This window comes from Cetorhinus maximus, chromosome 35 (assembly GCF_964194155.1).
Source record: "Cetorhinus maximus chromosome 35, sCetMax3.hap1.1, whole genome shotgun sequence".
In the NCBI taxonomy this organism is placed as follows: Eukaryota; Metazoa; Chordata; class Chondrichthyes; order Lamniformes; family Cetorhinidae; genus Cetorhinus; species Cetorhinus maximus.
In genome coordinates, this window is record NC_135913.1 from 1255240 (window position 1) to 1272088 (window position 16849).

The 16849-nt window shown below is 44.3% G+C and overlaps 1 non-coding gene across 1 annotated transcript; it reads right to left on the reverse strand.

Annotated features, from left to right (window-relative positions):
- Positions 1-13393: 13393 nt before the first annotated feature.
- trnak-uuu (transfer RNA lysine (anticodon UUU)) lies at positions 13394-13465 on the reverse strand. Its single transcript has one exon. It is a non-coding gene; the product is annotated as a tRNA-Lys (tRNA).
- Positions 13466-16849: the final 3384 nt, after the last annotated feature.

Below are 16849 nucleotides of genomic sequence, written 5' to 3' on the forward strand. Positions count from 1 at the left end.
TAATCGGCCAACTCGCTCCAAGGAGGAAACGGTGCCCTGGAGCCTCAAATGGCAAGAAAGTAGTTGCAGAATTGCTGGAAGGTACAGCCAATAGAACTGCCTTCAGTCGCTTTCAGAGCAGAGCGCTTGATGTGCCATGCTTCGAAGGAAATTTGAAGTACATTTATCGTGTGATTCTCAAATTTCAAACTAATTATCTTTTAAATGTATGTCCTTCCATCGACGCCCTCATCTGCATCCTCAGCTGCACGCTTTGTGTACGACAGATGTTGCAAATAATGCATGGTTCTGTTTGAAAGGTGAGGCGAAACTTTGCAAACGTTCAATCACCCGATGAAGCAGATGAAGGATAATTGACAAAGAAAGCAAGAGAAAATGAAGAATTTCCATATTGAGTCCTTTCGATCGTGAATACACAGTCCGAAAGCCTGCCTGAAGTAGAGACGACGTAATGATTAAAATAGTGGGAGGAATTGGATGCCTCTTTGAAAGAGGAGTATAAGGGAAAAGATAGGCCTAAACGCCTCTGTCTGCGTGGAAGGAGGCCATGATTCTACTGGTAACTGAGTGAATGGCTAATGTGTTTGGAAGAAACGACAATCACGCATTTCACAACGTTAGGATCAGGTCAGTGTTCTACACGGGGAGGAACCTGAAGCCTCCTGATCTGCTTAGATAACTTCACTGTCTTCACTAAGTGACCAATCACAGTAAAAGGAAAGGTTATCGCAGTGCAGAGCTCCTTTCTGTATTTAGTTTGCGTCAATGCATAAATAAACGTATTAACACAGGAGCTCAAAAGCATCAACATCTTGCTGACCTGTAGCAAAATGGCCAACGGGTGTGTAAAGTCAGCTGGGCTGTAATACAGATTGCAATTCGGTACAGGGTGAAATAGATGACATTAGGCATCCAGAGCAGTATGAAACTAGCCGAAATGCTGAATAACAGAATGATTGATTTCTTCCTGTTCATAACCTCAGCATCACTGGTCGCGGTGTTGCTTTGATTTCGGAGCCTCCTCCGGGCTAAACTGGCCACCAAGATGTGTTTGACGGTGAGACAGTTGAAGAGGACAATGAGGACGTATGGAATGAGTGGTCTGAGCAGGTGATTCATCCAGTCGAAGGTGACCCATTCCAATCGGTGTCCAAAGGCTGATCTGACTCTGCAGCCCCAACCTTCATGGTCTGTAGTGACGATAGGCTCATGTTTAAAGTAATCGGGAATGCGTCTCGAAATGCTCACCACCCAGATGGTACCGAGGACTGTGACTGTCGCCCTGAATGTACAATATTTGGCTTTGAACCCCTGATAACATATAGCCACAAAACGATCGAAGGTGAAAGCCACTGTGGACCAGACTGAACAATCCATGAATGCGGATTTCAGGAACTCGTTCGAGGCACATAAGCGGGTTGGGAAATGTATTAACGATTTTACGTAGTAAAAAGAGAGGTGGTCAATCATCACCCAACAGGCGATAACGAGGAGATCCGAGAAGGCCATGGCCAACAGGTACATGGTGACTGATGTGGAGAGACCACACTTGCCTCGGCACAGGATGACATTCGCTGTAAAAAGAAGAGCGAAGAATAAATAAACATTTTTGCACAAATAATGAATTCAGAAGAGGAGTAAAATTTTGGTAGCATGTTTGGTCAATACTCCTCCCCTTCCCTTTGACATTATATTATGTTTTAAACCATGAGCCTTTCTGTTTTTTTCAAGATGGGATATGGAGAACATTCATTTATATTGCGCCATCCACGACTCAGTGAATAAATGGCTCAGAATCTCAAGCTTTTGTGTTAAATGCATGGAGCCCAGGATCTATCCTATTTTTCCCGTGCACAACTCCGGGAGTGCTGCACTCTGTGGTGTGCCAGATTTCGGATCAGACATTAATAGAGACCGGCTCTTTCCTCTCAGTAAGGCGGAAAACATGCTTTTGCACAATTGGGAGAGAAGTAGGATTGCCTGCTCCAAAGCCCACCCTCACCCTATATCACTCAAAACGCCCAGCATATGCTTGTTTGTCAGATAATTACATTGAAGCATTGTTTACGATTCATTTGGTGTTAACCGTCTCTGAAGTCCTCCAGAGCGAAAAGAGGTCTAACTCAATCATCATTGCACGAAGGGAACTTGGAAGCTGCAAAATATCTCCACTTTCAAACTGACAGTCTGTCCCTAATCCAATGATATATAATGAAGACCTGACAATGTATTGGTTGCTGACGTTTAACTGCCAGATGATTGTTAATTGATTAAAAAACATCAAAATCAAAATGTCAGTTTAAGTTAAAAATATGGAAGATTTCCGTATGAGTCAGACACATTTTCTTTCCCACTCAACATCATACTTAACATTTCACTGACATCTCCCTGCACTAACTCAAACAGAGTGTAAGGGGATGAGGGCTAAAGCACGAATTTCAATTTCCTCACGCAAGTTTCCATGAGGAAAGAATAGGGGGACGAGATAACTTCATTTTCGAGCATATATGAAATTCCCGTCTGCAGGTGATTTTAAAATGCTTCTTCACTCACCCTTACGAGCAAGGCATTTTGGATGCTAAATATAAGCTGCGTTAAAAAAAAAGGCTATTGATCTTCAAACTTTGACGTCTGCATAGCCTCTCAAATATATTTCCTTGGTCTTGCCAGTGGAAACAGTTTCTCCCTACATCATTATCAACATCCCACGGGCAACATTCTATGCCAAGCTACCATGCATTCAAAGTCAGAGCTGCACGTTGCAAAAGCTTCGTTTTTCCTCGCATGCTCTCATCATAATGAACAGTTACATACGATTGCGGGCTGTTAACGGAAAGGCATTAAAGGGATTATATCTTCGACTCAGGTTCCTGAAATTATGTACCTGGAACACCGATTCCCGCAAGGGTGTAATAGAAACATTCCTGTATGCTGGTCAGCAACAAGAAGAGCCTGAGATCCATTCTTTGAATTAATGAACACCACTTCTTGGATTAGAACTGACAATAATTGACTGAGGCAGTCATAGATTTACACTCTGGGTGACCATGTTTATAGCTATCGAGATATCCCGCGAGATCCTCCCTTTGGAAAATAACAAGGCTTCCCTACTGACCTTGAAATATGCAGAGTAACAGCTTACAGTCACTCTCCGGGGAGAAAATTGTCAATGACTCCGGACACAAGTTCTGTGGTGGTGCCAAAAGCGAATAAGACCAGGCAAGTTGACTCTAGAAGCCAGTATTTCTCGTGTGATGGTGAATTGCAGAGCAACAAATGGTTAGTCAAAGCGCAACAAGAATAGAGGTTCAGAAAAGTAGTGCAAACACGAGAGAAGAATTCAGGAGCATGCTGTATATTTTTCACTGCTCACCCAATATTGTCAAAGCAACAAAGAATACATGCGGACAAATATACCAAAGCAAACTACTATGGATACTTGAAACTCGATGTATAAATAAAGCAAATAGAAAACACTGTAAATATTCAGCAGGTCTGGCAGCATGCGTGAGAGGGAAACACAGGTAAAGCTTCAAACCGTTGGCCTTTCATGCGAAAATGGAAAACCTGGAAATGGATTCGGTTTTGATCACGTGGCCTTGGGCACAACATCCTCCTGAACGAACGCCACTGGCTGACACTTCAAAAGGCACTCCTCCGGCAGAGGATTTCACCAAACCCCAGCAGCCACTGGAATTAAATGCGCAATTTACAAACTGACGACATATCACTCACGATGGCGCACTCATTGTTGGAAAGCCAACATCACCAGCAGCAGCTGGTTACTGAAACAAATGTGGAAGGTCCAAATGAGAACAGCCGCCAGGTGGTTGATGTCGGACCAGGGAAGATGTGGCCATGTCCCCAACAAGTGTAACAGCGCAGATTGTGCGCTGTGATCACTCAATTCAGGCCATCTCCCACACACTGAATATCTGTGCTGACGCATCGTTTCCGGATGACATCACACTGCGTCGGTGGAAGCCTTTGAATGCATAGGTTAGATCGCCATGGGGTAATCAGTGCTTCTGCATTAATAAAGGTAAAATACAGCGAAATGGGGGAAAGAGTTGGGGGTGAGGGTGGGCTTGGTTGGGTTGCGGGAGAAAGGAATTAAGTTCCGAGTAGGGTAGAGGGAAGGAGGCAATGATTTTTAAAATGCTTCATGTGTATGGCTATGGCGGGTGGCGATGGTGCCATTAAAATGAAAGGAGCTGTCCGTGGGAGGACTTAATGACAGGGTCCTGATTACCTACCGGCCAAAAGCAGATCAAAGTAAATAAGCAAGAAAGGGAAGAAAGAAACTAAATAAAAGACACACATTAGATAAATGAAACAAAGATGGAGGCAAAGATAATGACCCAACATTATGGAACTCAGTTTTGATTATAGACTGCTGCACCTGCCCCAGTTGTTGTTTGAGGTGTTGCTCCTCGACCTTGGTATGTGCTTCACTGAAACATTCCAGCAGGTCAAAGGTCGATGGATCCAAGGCCGAGCAAAGAGGAGAATTGAAAGGGCAGGCGGCTGAGTTTTGCATCATTCTTGCTGACTGAAAGCAGTTGCTCTGCCAAACCGTTATCGCTTCCAGTCTTTGTCTCCACTTGCAGCGAAGACGACATTGTGAGAACACCGAATTGAACGAAGCACAGATCTATCGCCCTGCCACCTGCGGGTGTTTTCGGGGCTTTGGGCGGTGAAAAGGGCAGGGATAAAAAGGTCGGAATTGGATCTCCAGCGCCCAGATGGGAAGCGCTGTTGGAAGGGGCTGGCGATACAGGTGGACTGCAGAATGGATCAAGGTGTCGCGGAGTGAATGATATCTTTGGAGTTCTGAAGGCCTGGGCGGGTGGTGGGGTGGGGGAGGGGGTGCGGGGGGGCTGGTGGTGAGATCCGTTTAGTGGTGGCATCAGGCTGGATGTTTCGGGAATGGCGAAACCTGATCCAGTGCACATGGAGCTGGAAGGCTGGAATGTGAGACTAAAGGAATCCCTCCTCTCGTTCATGTGGAGACCTGAAGTGGTGAAAGCAGAATAATGCGAAACAGAGGGGAGACCTGCTCGACTTATCTGCCAACCGTAGAGTGACGTAACCCTCGGCTGGGCCAAACAGAAGAAATATCAGAAGCGCACATGAGTGCATTGTCCCACCAGATGTGATTGAGATAGAGAAATAGCAGAGCATGAATGTTTCATTACAGGAACTGACTTAAGTGTGTTAAAGGTATCTGTGTGTGTTATTGGCAATAGGTTGTTTAATAGCTTATTCCCTGAAATGCAGACAGGCGAATTGAGGAATGGAAGGGCAAGGGAGATGTGAGGCTGGGCAGGTGGGTGGCAAGGGCAGGGTGGAACATGCAAGCAAAGTCGATGGAAGTTCCATTTTCAGGAAGACTCATTGGCATGAATACAGTCAATAGTGTCCAGGGATATGAGGGAAGGAGGAGCCCTGAGCATGAATGGGAAAATATATTATTCCACAAAAAAGATGAGGCATGGATATGGCAACTGCACATAGCCATAACAAAACCTTGTACTTGAAAATGTATATGTATATTCGCATATGTTCACCAGCAAGGTCAACAGGAGATTGTTTTCTCTTCAAATTCCCAAGGTTCGGAAATTGGTATTGAAGAGGATCCCAAATGAAATGGAGACCATTCCGAGCTTCGAACCCATCCCTTCATTTAATGTGCTCATCGCTGATCTATGATTTAACTCTATGGCGATAACCTTTCATCATATCCCGCAATAACTTCGATTAAGCGAGATCTGTCCATCATAATTTTACATCCTATTTAGTACCGACGGTTTTGGAGTCAGAGATTTTCATCCTGAGTTTTGCTGCCGCAGCGTTTACGGCCGGCGTTGCTGGCAGGTGGCGTTTTGCTGTGTCTGCGAAATACGTAATCATGGCGTTATGGTAGTTTGTATCATATTTGGGAACGAATTGTTTGTGTCAAGAACTAGAAAATTAAGCCAGGAAACCAAATGATATTTTCACGAGGCCCATTTAGCTCAGGTTAATGATATATAGAAGATGTTCAGTGTCAAGCATATAAAAAATTTGATTCGTTGATTGCAAGCAAGCATTAATTTAATTAAGGAGTAAGAAAACGATGGCTGCAGGCTGGATGAGAGCAAGCTAACCATGGCATCCATTGAAGCAGGGGGTGTGGTTGGGGATTCGGAAACTATTCGGAATATAATGGGAGTTTGGTGCAGCATATTCCTGAGGTTAGAGACAATTCTCTGCGGCCAGAGCGGGAACCCAGGCGGCTGTCTTGCCTGGCCAGTGCTAGTGCTGGTGTCATTTGCTATGGGCTGGAGATGAACTTGCACTGGGAGGGAGAGGACACAGTGGCTGTGATGCACGTTCGTACTATAGACGTCGTTAAATCTAGGAAAGGGTTTCTGCTGAGGCCGTACAAGCAGCTAGATGCTAACTGAAAACAAAAACAGAACATCAAAGCTGATAAATTTAGGATTACTACCGGAGCTACGAGGAAATGAGTTTAGGGAGATTGATATTAGAGAGTTACATGCGTGGCTGAAAGATTTTTGTGGGACAAATGATTCTCAATTTGTGGACCACTGGCAGCCTCGTGGGGAAAGTGGGCATTGCACCCTTAGGATGGTCTTCTCCTGAAACCTGCTTGGTCCAGTGTTCTGGCAAATCCTTGTAACTTGGGCGACTTTCGGAAAATGTGATAAATTAAGCAGATATGATAGGGCAAGTGAGCAAAGTAGGAATAAGGGAAACAACGGCCACGAAGTGAGGAAATGTGCAAACCTGCGAGTGCATAAGCATATAAGATCAGATGTTACCCACACGCTGCCTTTCCTGCCAACGCCGTGCATGCGCAGTTCAAGGGTATTGCATCGTGACGTCTTTTGGAGCGCCAGCGGCCAGGGCACCAAATGGTGCTGCTGAAATCATCACAGTTGGGCCGTGGCGTCCTTTCAACTTGGAACAGAGTTGTGCAACTGAAGAATTTGTTTTCATCCAAAGCAAATTTGGCTTTGCAACGAATTCTCATCCTTGTTGATTGAGTTTGCCTTGGAATCGATGAAGCGTCCCTTTGTCAGATTCACTGAATTACATGTCCATGTTGGCCTTCACGCGCATCCAGCCTTGAGACAGTCGCGTTGTGCGTGAAAATCAGACAGGTCGTTCGGGATCCCACAATGCGCATTCGCGCCTTATGAGCTGAGCGCTAGTTCAGGGGTTTCTGGCCTTCAGTGTCCATTGGTATGTGGCGGGATAGATGGGAAAAGGGGAGTTCGAACTCAGCCAATATCTCTTCCCGTTGAATTTGGGATGAAGGCACACCCACACCAATACTAAGTACAATAATTAATTCCTTGCTTTCTGTGACCACATGGTCAGAGTGAATTGTTAGGTTTTTAATAGAGTGGTTAGTTGCCTTGCCAAAACACTTTCACTTCAGTGAGTTTATGGTGCGGATATGTTTCAAACGGCTATAATTTGTGGTGCTGTTATCTACTGAAGCAATATAACGACATTACGGTTCGAACTAAAAGAGGAAAAAGCCGTAGGCGCCCAGAACAAGCACACACTAAAGCACGTCGTAAATTAGCAACCCTATTACCAATCTGTTCAATCTCATCTCGCACAAACATTCACTCGATCGTAGAACTAGCATTATCTATACGTTTGAAAATGAAAACTTTCACAACCTTGGGTTAAATGTGCTCTCTTCAAGAAATTAAGGACGCCACTATGTACGTAATGAATATCTCTGAACATGTACTTCAGAAGCGAGGAGGGTGTTCTTGTTTTTTTATTTTTTTAGGCCAGCATTTATTGCCCACCCTAAATGCCCTTGTTCAGAAGTCATTTTATGGGTCAACCACATTACTGTGGGTCTGGAGTCACAGGCCAGGTAACGATGATAGATTTCCTTCCCTAAAGGGCATTAATGAGCCAAATTTTTTCTTAAATGATAATCGGCAATGATTTCGTGGCCATCGTGGGGATTCTAACTCAATTTGTTTTTATTGAATTCAAGATTCAGCATCTGCTGCGGTTATTGATTTGTCTGCATTTTAATTACATGAGTCATCATTGCTGAGAAAAACACTTCACAGAAACAGATTGAATTAATTCTTAGCTAGGCAGGCAAATGAGGAAGAAATAAATTGACAGTTATGCTGGTGGAGATAGATGTCAATGGATTGGAAAAGAATGACCTTCCAAACCTACGGCCCCTACAATCTAGAAGGACATGGGCAGCAGATAGATGGGACACCACAAACTGGAAGTTCCCCTCCAAGTAACTCACCATGCTGAACTGGAAATATATCGCCGTTCCTCCACTGCCCCTGGGGCATAATCCTGGAACGCCTTTCCTAACTGGACTGTCGGCGTACTTACACCAATGGGACTGCAGCGGTTCAAGGCGGCATCTCACCACCACCTTCTCAAGCGCAATTAAGAATGTGCAAAAAATGCTGGCCTTGCCACCTACGCCCACATCCCGTAAATGAATAAATGAAAAGGACTCTCGTGTGCAGCATAAACCGTGAATGGAATATTTGAATTGTCCTATTGATTTGTCCATCTTCCAGATTTCCCAGGGATAAGGGCGTTCGATTATGTAGCGCAAATGAACAACTTGTGCTAATTCTGCTGAATGCAGAGAATTTATGGAGAGATTTGCTGAAGTTCAAAACATTGGATTTTTTTTGCAATAATTAAGAGAAAAAAAAAGAAACTGCTTTTAGCAGCAGCACCGTTAATAATCAGAAGTCTAAGAATGAAAATGGCTGGGGAGAAAAAACGCAGGCGACGTGAGAAAATATTCTCTTCCAAAGCTCTCCAGTGTGTGCCAGAAAGGCGGGTGGAAAGGCTGATTCACCCATAACTTTCAAAAGATAAGTAACAGGGATAGATGTACAGGGATCAGGTGAATAAGGAGTGGGACTAATTCTATAATTCTACAAAAGGGACGGAATCGAATCAATGTTTTAAATCGCCTTTTTCTGTTCCACCTAATTTAAGCACTCCTAGCGACCTTCGCAATTTGCATAAGTTATTTCTTGACTGTCTGAAATCATTAATGAAGTCAAGTTCATTTTTGGGTATTGCATAGCCAGTAATTTGAGAAACAGAAACAGAAATGCTCATCAAGTCCTACAGCACCTGAGAGAAAGAGTGTTAACGTTTGAAGTCGTTTGTCCAATATCAGCGCGGAAAGGTAAGATAAGAACGTTTAAAATATGTTCTTTCCCTGCACGTCACCACAATTTACAAAAGCAGATCAACTTCTTCATGAAGAAAAAAACGGGTCCTTTATTGTTAGCTGTTCATCGGCTGGCTCATTGAAAGTGAAGGGATTCGGATGTGAGAGCATTTGTGATCAGAAGCATGTGGCTGGCAATGTTTAGGAATGGGTGAGCGAAATGCGCTGTTCAGAAGGGATTATTGCAGCAGCTAATGCAGAATGTGGAGGTTGGATTGTTTCACGTTAGTCTGTGAAGGTAGCCCTGTGACTTGGCAGAGGCGACCTGCGCTATTTCGCCTGGAAAGGCATCAGAATTTAACCTGCGTGTCCAGGGTACAAGTCCCTGTGCGGGTGTTGTGTATAAATTCAGACTATCGAGTATAATTTTCCAGTTGACGCAGTGTTCAGTTCTGCTGACTCAAAGCTGGCTTCAATCGTGACCTCGTGTGTCTGGCAGTGTTGAGTTTGCACATTCCCCCCGTGTCTGCATGGGCTTCCGCCCGGTGCTCCGGTTACCACCCAACGTCCAAAGACTTGCTAGTTAGGTGGGTTGGCTCTGGTAAATAGCCCTCCTGTGTCTCTGCGTGTGTGTGACTTTGTGCCCTGTGATGGACTGGCGTCTTGACCTGTGTGTACGCCGCCTATTCAGCATTGCCTGTCAGGCTAGGCCCCGACTCTGCCCGATCCTTAATTTGATGAGGCGGTGCTGGAAGAACGAGTGACTCCTAATTTCACGCAGTGCCAAACAAAACGAGTAGCTGTTGTATTGAGAAATACATTTATATATATATGCTCCATTTCTATTTAATTAGCATCTGAACCACATGTTATGTTGGCAAATTTCTAAAGGAGGTGCTTTAATGAATACACAGAATGCACAGGTCAAAGAATATTGCATGGATAACAAAATTACCTTCTCTTTATTCTCATTATTTTTTTATAGTGATGAAATTGGTTGAAGAAAATGGTTTTGCAATGCATTAAAAGGTCAGGATTTACAGACAAGAGATTCGAACCAAACGTCACTCGGGTATCCTTGCAATTTTCCAGTCTGATTGTTCGTGATCTCTTATGCACATATAGAACAGTCAAACACTTCTGTGGTTTTTTTCAAGCAGTGAAGTCACTTTGCAGCATAATTGACCAGACCGTGAATCAATGTTTGTCGGTTGAAAAGAAACTCTGGAAATTCATGTCCATCCGCCTATGGTGATACGAGAGAGTGGAAGCCGTCAATGCTAATCATATCGGGGAGTTTTAAGACTAAACCAATTGACCGGGAAAACCGAGAGGTTTAATGTATCAGCGGCAGAATTGGAAAATCTGTGAGACGGGATGCGCTGCCACACTTGAGCGACAGTGATGCGAATGCTTGCAACTATTGGAATCTATTTTCTTGCCTCGACATTTCAACGCAAAATCGTTTTTTCAGGCAACCCAATTTGTTTGTAAAGCATGCGTAATTTTTTTACGTGTTTTTGGGTTTTGAGTGTTTCAGTAAAACATTTCAAATTTCCACCTATTCCTGTTGTTGGGGTTGTTTGGGGAATCCGTCCTCGCCTGTTTAATGGTCTCCACGGGGACCCTCTATCTATCAAATAGGTTACTCGAACCATCTTCGATTTCGCAATTCTATGAACCTTTTATCTTCCTCATGTGTAGTTATACTGACCTGGCCCGTGCAGCCTGTCTTCTTAATTTGACACTTTTGTTTCTGTATGATTCTAAAAAATCTGTGATGCCTATTTTCCCTAATATGAAGGCTGCAATCGAAATGGCTTCTAAGCAGATCGTTTCACAGTTATGTCAGAATGTCAACGCCCTTGTGTGCCAACTCCACTTAGTAAACTTGCCTTACCTCCCACCTCGCCCCACACATGTTTTATGCTCCCAATTTCCACAGTTCATTTTCTCTGTGGATGCGGATGTTCACCAATCGACTGGATTATATCCTTTGACCTTCTCGATCATAAGAGAGAAGGGGATAGTTGTGAAACCGCCCGGACGGGTCCGTATGGAGAAGAGCACATGGGGGGTTGGCGGGGCTGGGGATGGGGCAGTGCTTACAGTGCATAGAGTGCAAGGAGATATCAGCAAAGAGGAGGCATATGAAAAAGCTGTAAGGAATGATCCCGGAAAACATGGAAACTTTTCCATATCTTTGGAGCCTTCTCACGTCACAGTTCGATGATGAAATTTATTCTGGGCTTCAATGCGTCAGTTCAGACTGAAGGAATTATTTAAGGACCGAGATCTCAAATCCGAGACTTGGCCATAATTAACAAGGTAGTCGTATCCAGGTGGCATTACATCGTTAGGAATTTTGGTCAAGTAAAAGCGGACACCTGAAAACACTGGCGAAAGTGCATCAGCGGCACCTTCGGAAGATCCTCCAAACCCGGTAGCGAAAAAGGCGGTCGATTGCAGCGGCCTCTCCCAAGCTAACTTGCCCAACATCAGCCGTCCATCACCCTAAAACCAGGACCGCTGGGCGGGCATGCTGTTCACATGCCTGACATCAGACTGCAGAAGCAAATATTCGATTGGGAACAGGGTCGCCGCAGGTGAGTCACCGAAGAGCAACGGAAAAGCTTCTGAGATATCCTCAAAGCATGTCTGAAGAAAGCTAATATCCTCGCCTACTCATGGGAGAGCCGGATTACGAGCGAACACATTTGTTTAGTTCTTTGTAATCAATCGTACATTGTGGGCAGCTCTGTCCACACCAACATTTATTTCCCATTCCTAATTGCACTTGAGAAGCTGGTGGTGAGCTGTCTTCTTGAACGGCTGCAGTTCATGTGGTGCATGTACACCCACAGTGCTTTTAGGGAGGGAGTTCTATGATTTTGACCTAGCGGCATGAAGGAACGGCGATATATATCCACGTCAGGATGCTGTATGTCTTGGAGGGGAACTTCCAGTTGGTGGTGTTCCCCTCTGTCTACTGCCCTTGCCGTTCTTGATGGCAGCAGTCCTCCAGTGCATCTTGTAGATTGTACACACTCCTGCTGCTGTGCTACAGTGGTGCAGGGATAGATAACTTGTTGATGGGCTGCCTATCAAGCGTACAGCTTTGTAATTGGATGGTGTCAAGCTTCTGTTGTGTTGTTGGAGCTGCGCTCATCCAGGCAAGCGGATAGCATTCCCTTACACTACTGCCTTATGGATAGTTGACAAGCTTCGTGGAGTCAGGAGCTGAGTTACCCGCTGCAGGCTTCCTAGGCTCTGACCTGTTCTTGTTGCCACAGTGTTTATGAGACTATTCCAGTCCAGTTTCCGGTCAATAGAAACTCCCAGAATGTTGATAGCGTGGGAGACAGCCATGGCAATTCCATTAAATGTGAAAGGATGAAGTTTATATTTTCTCCTGTTGGAATATTCGTTGTCTGGCACGTTTGTGGCGCGAATGTTACATGCCACTGAGACCATAATACCACAAGGCGTAGGAACAGAAGTAGGCTATTCGATCCATAGCTTCATCTTCACCATTCATTGAGATCAGGCTCATCTGACAAGCCTCAACTCCATTTTCCTGCCTGTTTTCCATAACCCTTGATTCCCTTCCTGATCAAAATCCTGTGCATCTCAGCCTTGAAAATGCTTTAAAACCCAATGCCTACAGCCCTCTGCCATAAAGAATTCCACAGGTTAAATAGCCTCTGAGAGAAGACATTCCTCATTATCTCTGTTTTAAATGGGCGACCACTTAGTCTGAGATGATTCTCCAGCCACGCCTGGATATTCTCCAGGCCTTGTGGCATTTGGAAATTGTTTGTTTGGGAAGCCAACAAGTATGATCAGAAGAAGATTCATGCAGACTGGTAACGTTAACTCCGCTTCCCTCTCCACAGAGTCAAACCAGCTGAACATTTCCAGCATTTTCAGTTTTTATTGAACACATTCTGAAACTAAGAAGTGAAAGAGCAGAGGTGAAGTTGAGGAGTCGGTTAGAGTGCACACACTTCCAAGCATCTCACCTGCCCGACCATTTAAACATCATGCATCCCACATGCGGCACAATCTGCAGATCGGACAGTGGACTCGTCATTCACATCAGAACCATTTAATTGGCGAAGAATGCAGGCATTCTTGATCCCGAGGAACTGCCTGGAAAGAAATGGAAAAACAACGAATGAAAGCTAGTGCTCGGACAAGCACTTCAACCTAGACCCTCAGATTAAAAGTCTGATGCTCTACCGACTGAGCTATCCGAGCTTCAGCCGCTCACTTCACAGAGCGCTGTTCGATGTCTCAACATGGGTATTGCGCATTCTACCATATAGCATATTTCCTTCCCTCGAAATCTGCCCTCGACTGAACTTTTCATTCAACGGTTGACCGAGAGCCACCACTTGCCTTCTCTTCACAACATGTCTCATTCCAACCAACAGCTCGATTCTTCACAGTGGGGTGCGATGTGAGTACTGCTGCTACCCAGGTCTTTGAAGAAGCCTCTACTAGAGTAGCCACATTAAGTTGCAGAAATGGCAACGGGAAATTACAAATGGACATGGGTGGATTTTAGTCTGGGAAAACGTTATCATTTGTTGTTCGCAGTTAAAACATTTGATTCAATTCACTTGTAAATCATTAGTGCCATTCACAGAACATTTACTGTGCAGATTGAGGCCATTCGGTCCATCGAATCTGCCCTGGCTCTCTGAAGAAGCATTCTCCTGCCACAATCCCCCTGCCTTCTTTCCGCAGCCATGCATATTCTTTCTTTTCATGTTACAATCCAACTCTTTTATCGATAGCTCGACTGAATCTACGTTCACCATCCTTTCAGGATGTTCTCTTCAGACTCCAATAATCGACTGGGTGAATTGAAGTAATTTTTTGCATCACATTTGCACCTATTGCCAGTTAATTTGAATTGCGCCCTCTTATGCTTCATAGGCCTTTGAGAGGAGTAGGTTTCTCACTACTTATCCGCTTCATAACCATCAGCTCATTGAATGCCTATATTATGTCACATCTCAAACTTCCAGCCCAACCTCACCCATTTTTCCTCATGGCTACAGTTCTTTATCATTGGACTCGTTCCTTTGAATCTGCTCTGAACACTCAACGAAGTGTTCACATCGCTCCTCAATTATGACTCCCAGAGCTGTACTCAGTACTCCAGATGAGGCCAAACTAGTTTCTCATACAAGTTGAACATGACCTTATGCTTGTACACACTGCCGCTATTCATAAGGCCTCAGGTAGAATACCCTATATTCCCTGCTATCTCGACATGCACTGACAATTTTAATGATCTCTGTGCGTATTCACCGTGGTCTTTCTTTCCCTGCATCTCGTTTAGATTCTATCCCTTTGTTTTATATTGCCTTACGCTAATTGTCCTAGCAAAAAAGGCTCTGGCCACACTTCCCTGCATTGAATTTCATGGGCACTTCTCTGCCCAATTCACTGACATGCCAATGACCTTTTGAAGTTCAAGCCTACCCTCATCAACGTTGATTACATTTCCAATCTTCTTATCACCTGCAAATGTTGATAGCAAGTTTTGCACACCACAGCCTAGGCCATTAATAAATTTCAGGGAGGGCAAGGCTACCAACATTGACCCCTGGGGAACTGCACTATTAGTTTTCGTCCAATCTGAAAAAGAAACATTATCAGCACGCGATGTTTCCTGTCAGTCAGACAATATCCTATCCTAATGCCCACCTCCCATTTTATTCAAGCATCTACAATTGTGGTCCTAAGTCAGTTTTGTGACACTTTATCAAATACCTTTTGATAATCCATTAAACATCACATCAACAGCGTTTCCCTTGTGAACAGTCTGTGTTACCTCCTCAGGAAACACTAGCAAGTTACTTAAAGATGATTTTCCCAGAATGAACACATGCTTGCCTCCCCCACCCCCTCTTAATTATCCTGAAATTGCCTAAGTCACTGTTGGTTGCCTCTCCATCTATAGTTTCCAGAAGATTCCCTGTCACTGAGTTCAAGCTGACTGGCACAGATGAGTAAGACAAGAGCTTTTTAAATACATTCTTCCCTTGCATGTCACCACAATTTACAGAAGCAGTTTAAATTCTTCACACGTTAAAACAGGATCCTTTATTGTCCACTCTTCATCGGTTTGCTCCGTGAACGTGAAGGGATCCGGGTGTGAAAGTATTTGTGAACTGAAGTCTGTGGCTGGCAACGTGTTTGGATGTGTGTGCGAAATGCGCTGTTCAGGCGGGATTATTGCAATGGAAAATGCAGAATGTGGAGGATGGATTGTTTCATGTTAGCCGGTGAAGGTCACTCTGATTTGGCAGAAATGGCCCGCACTATTCCATTTAGAATAGCATCAGAATTTAGCCTGAGCGTGCAGAATACAAGTCCATGTTCGGCTGTGGTCTGTGAATTCAGGCTATTGAATATAATTTTCCAGGGTGGCGCATTATTTAGCGTTGCTGCCGCACAGGTGGCTTCGATAGTGGCCTCGGCTGTCTGGCAGTATTGAGTTTGCACTTGTCTGCGTGGGCTTCCGCCCAAAGCTCCGGTTTCCTCCCACCGCCAAAAATTTGCTGGTTAGGTGGGTTGGCTATGGTAAATTGCCCCGTTGTTTCTTTGTGTGTGTGAGTTTGTGCCTTGTGATGGACTGACGCCTTGTCCTGTGTGTACACCGCCTATCACCCATTTCCTGTCGGGTTGGGTCCCGAATCTGCCCGATCCTGAATTGGATGATGTGGTGCTGGAAGAGCGAGTGACTACTAATTTCACGCAGTGTCAGACAATACGAGCAACTGTGGTGTTGAGAAATGAAGAATATATATATGCTCCATTTCTATAAAATTAGCAACTGTGCCGCATGTTAACTAGGTGATTTGCTAAAGGAGGTGCTTTAATCAATACAAATGGATATCAAAATTGTCTTCTGTTTATTCTCATTCTTTTTTTAATGTGATAAAATTGGTTGAAGAACATGCTTTTGCAAATTATTAGTTGTTCAGGATTTAAAGGCAAGAAACTCGAATCAAACGTCACTCGATTACCCTTGCACTTTTCCAGTCCGATTGTTCGTAATCTTTTTTCCACATATAGAACAGTCAAACACGTCCGTGTTTTATTTTCAGGCGCTCAATTCACTTTGCACCAGAAGTGACCAGAGCGTGAATCAGTTTGTCAATTGAAAAGGAAATCAGGATATTCCTGTCCTTCCGCCGATGATGACCCGAGGGAGAGGCGGCTGTCAATGTAAATCATATCCGGGCAGCTCGAGGAATAAACCAATTGAATGGGAAAACCGAGAGGTCTTAAGCAGCAGCTGCCAAATTCGAAAAACTGAGGGACGGCATGTGGTGCCACGCTTTAGCGGCAGTGATGCGAATGCTTGAAATTGTTGGAACTTATTTTGGTGCATCGACATTGTAGGTGAAACTCTCTTTTATTTTTGCAATGCAATTTGTCTGCTGAGCATACTTCGTTTATTTAATGATTTTGGATTTGAGTGTCATAGTAAAAGTTTTCAAATGTGAAATATTTTTCACCGATTCCTGTCGCTGGCATTATTTGGGGATCCCATTCTTGTCGATTTATCGGTCTAAACGGGGGCCCTCTGTCTTACATCTAAGTTTCTATATCCGCCTTCCA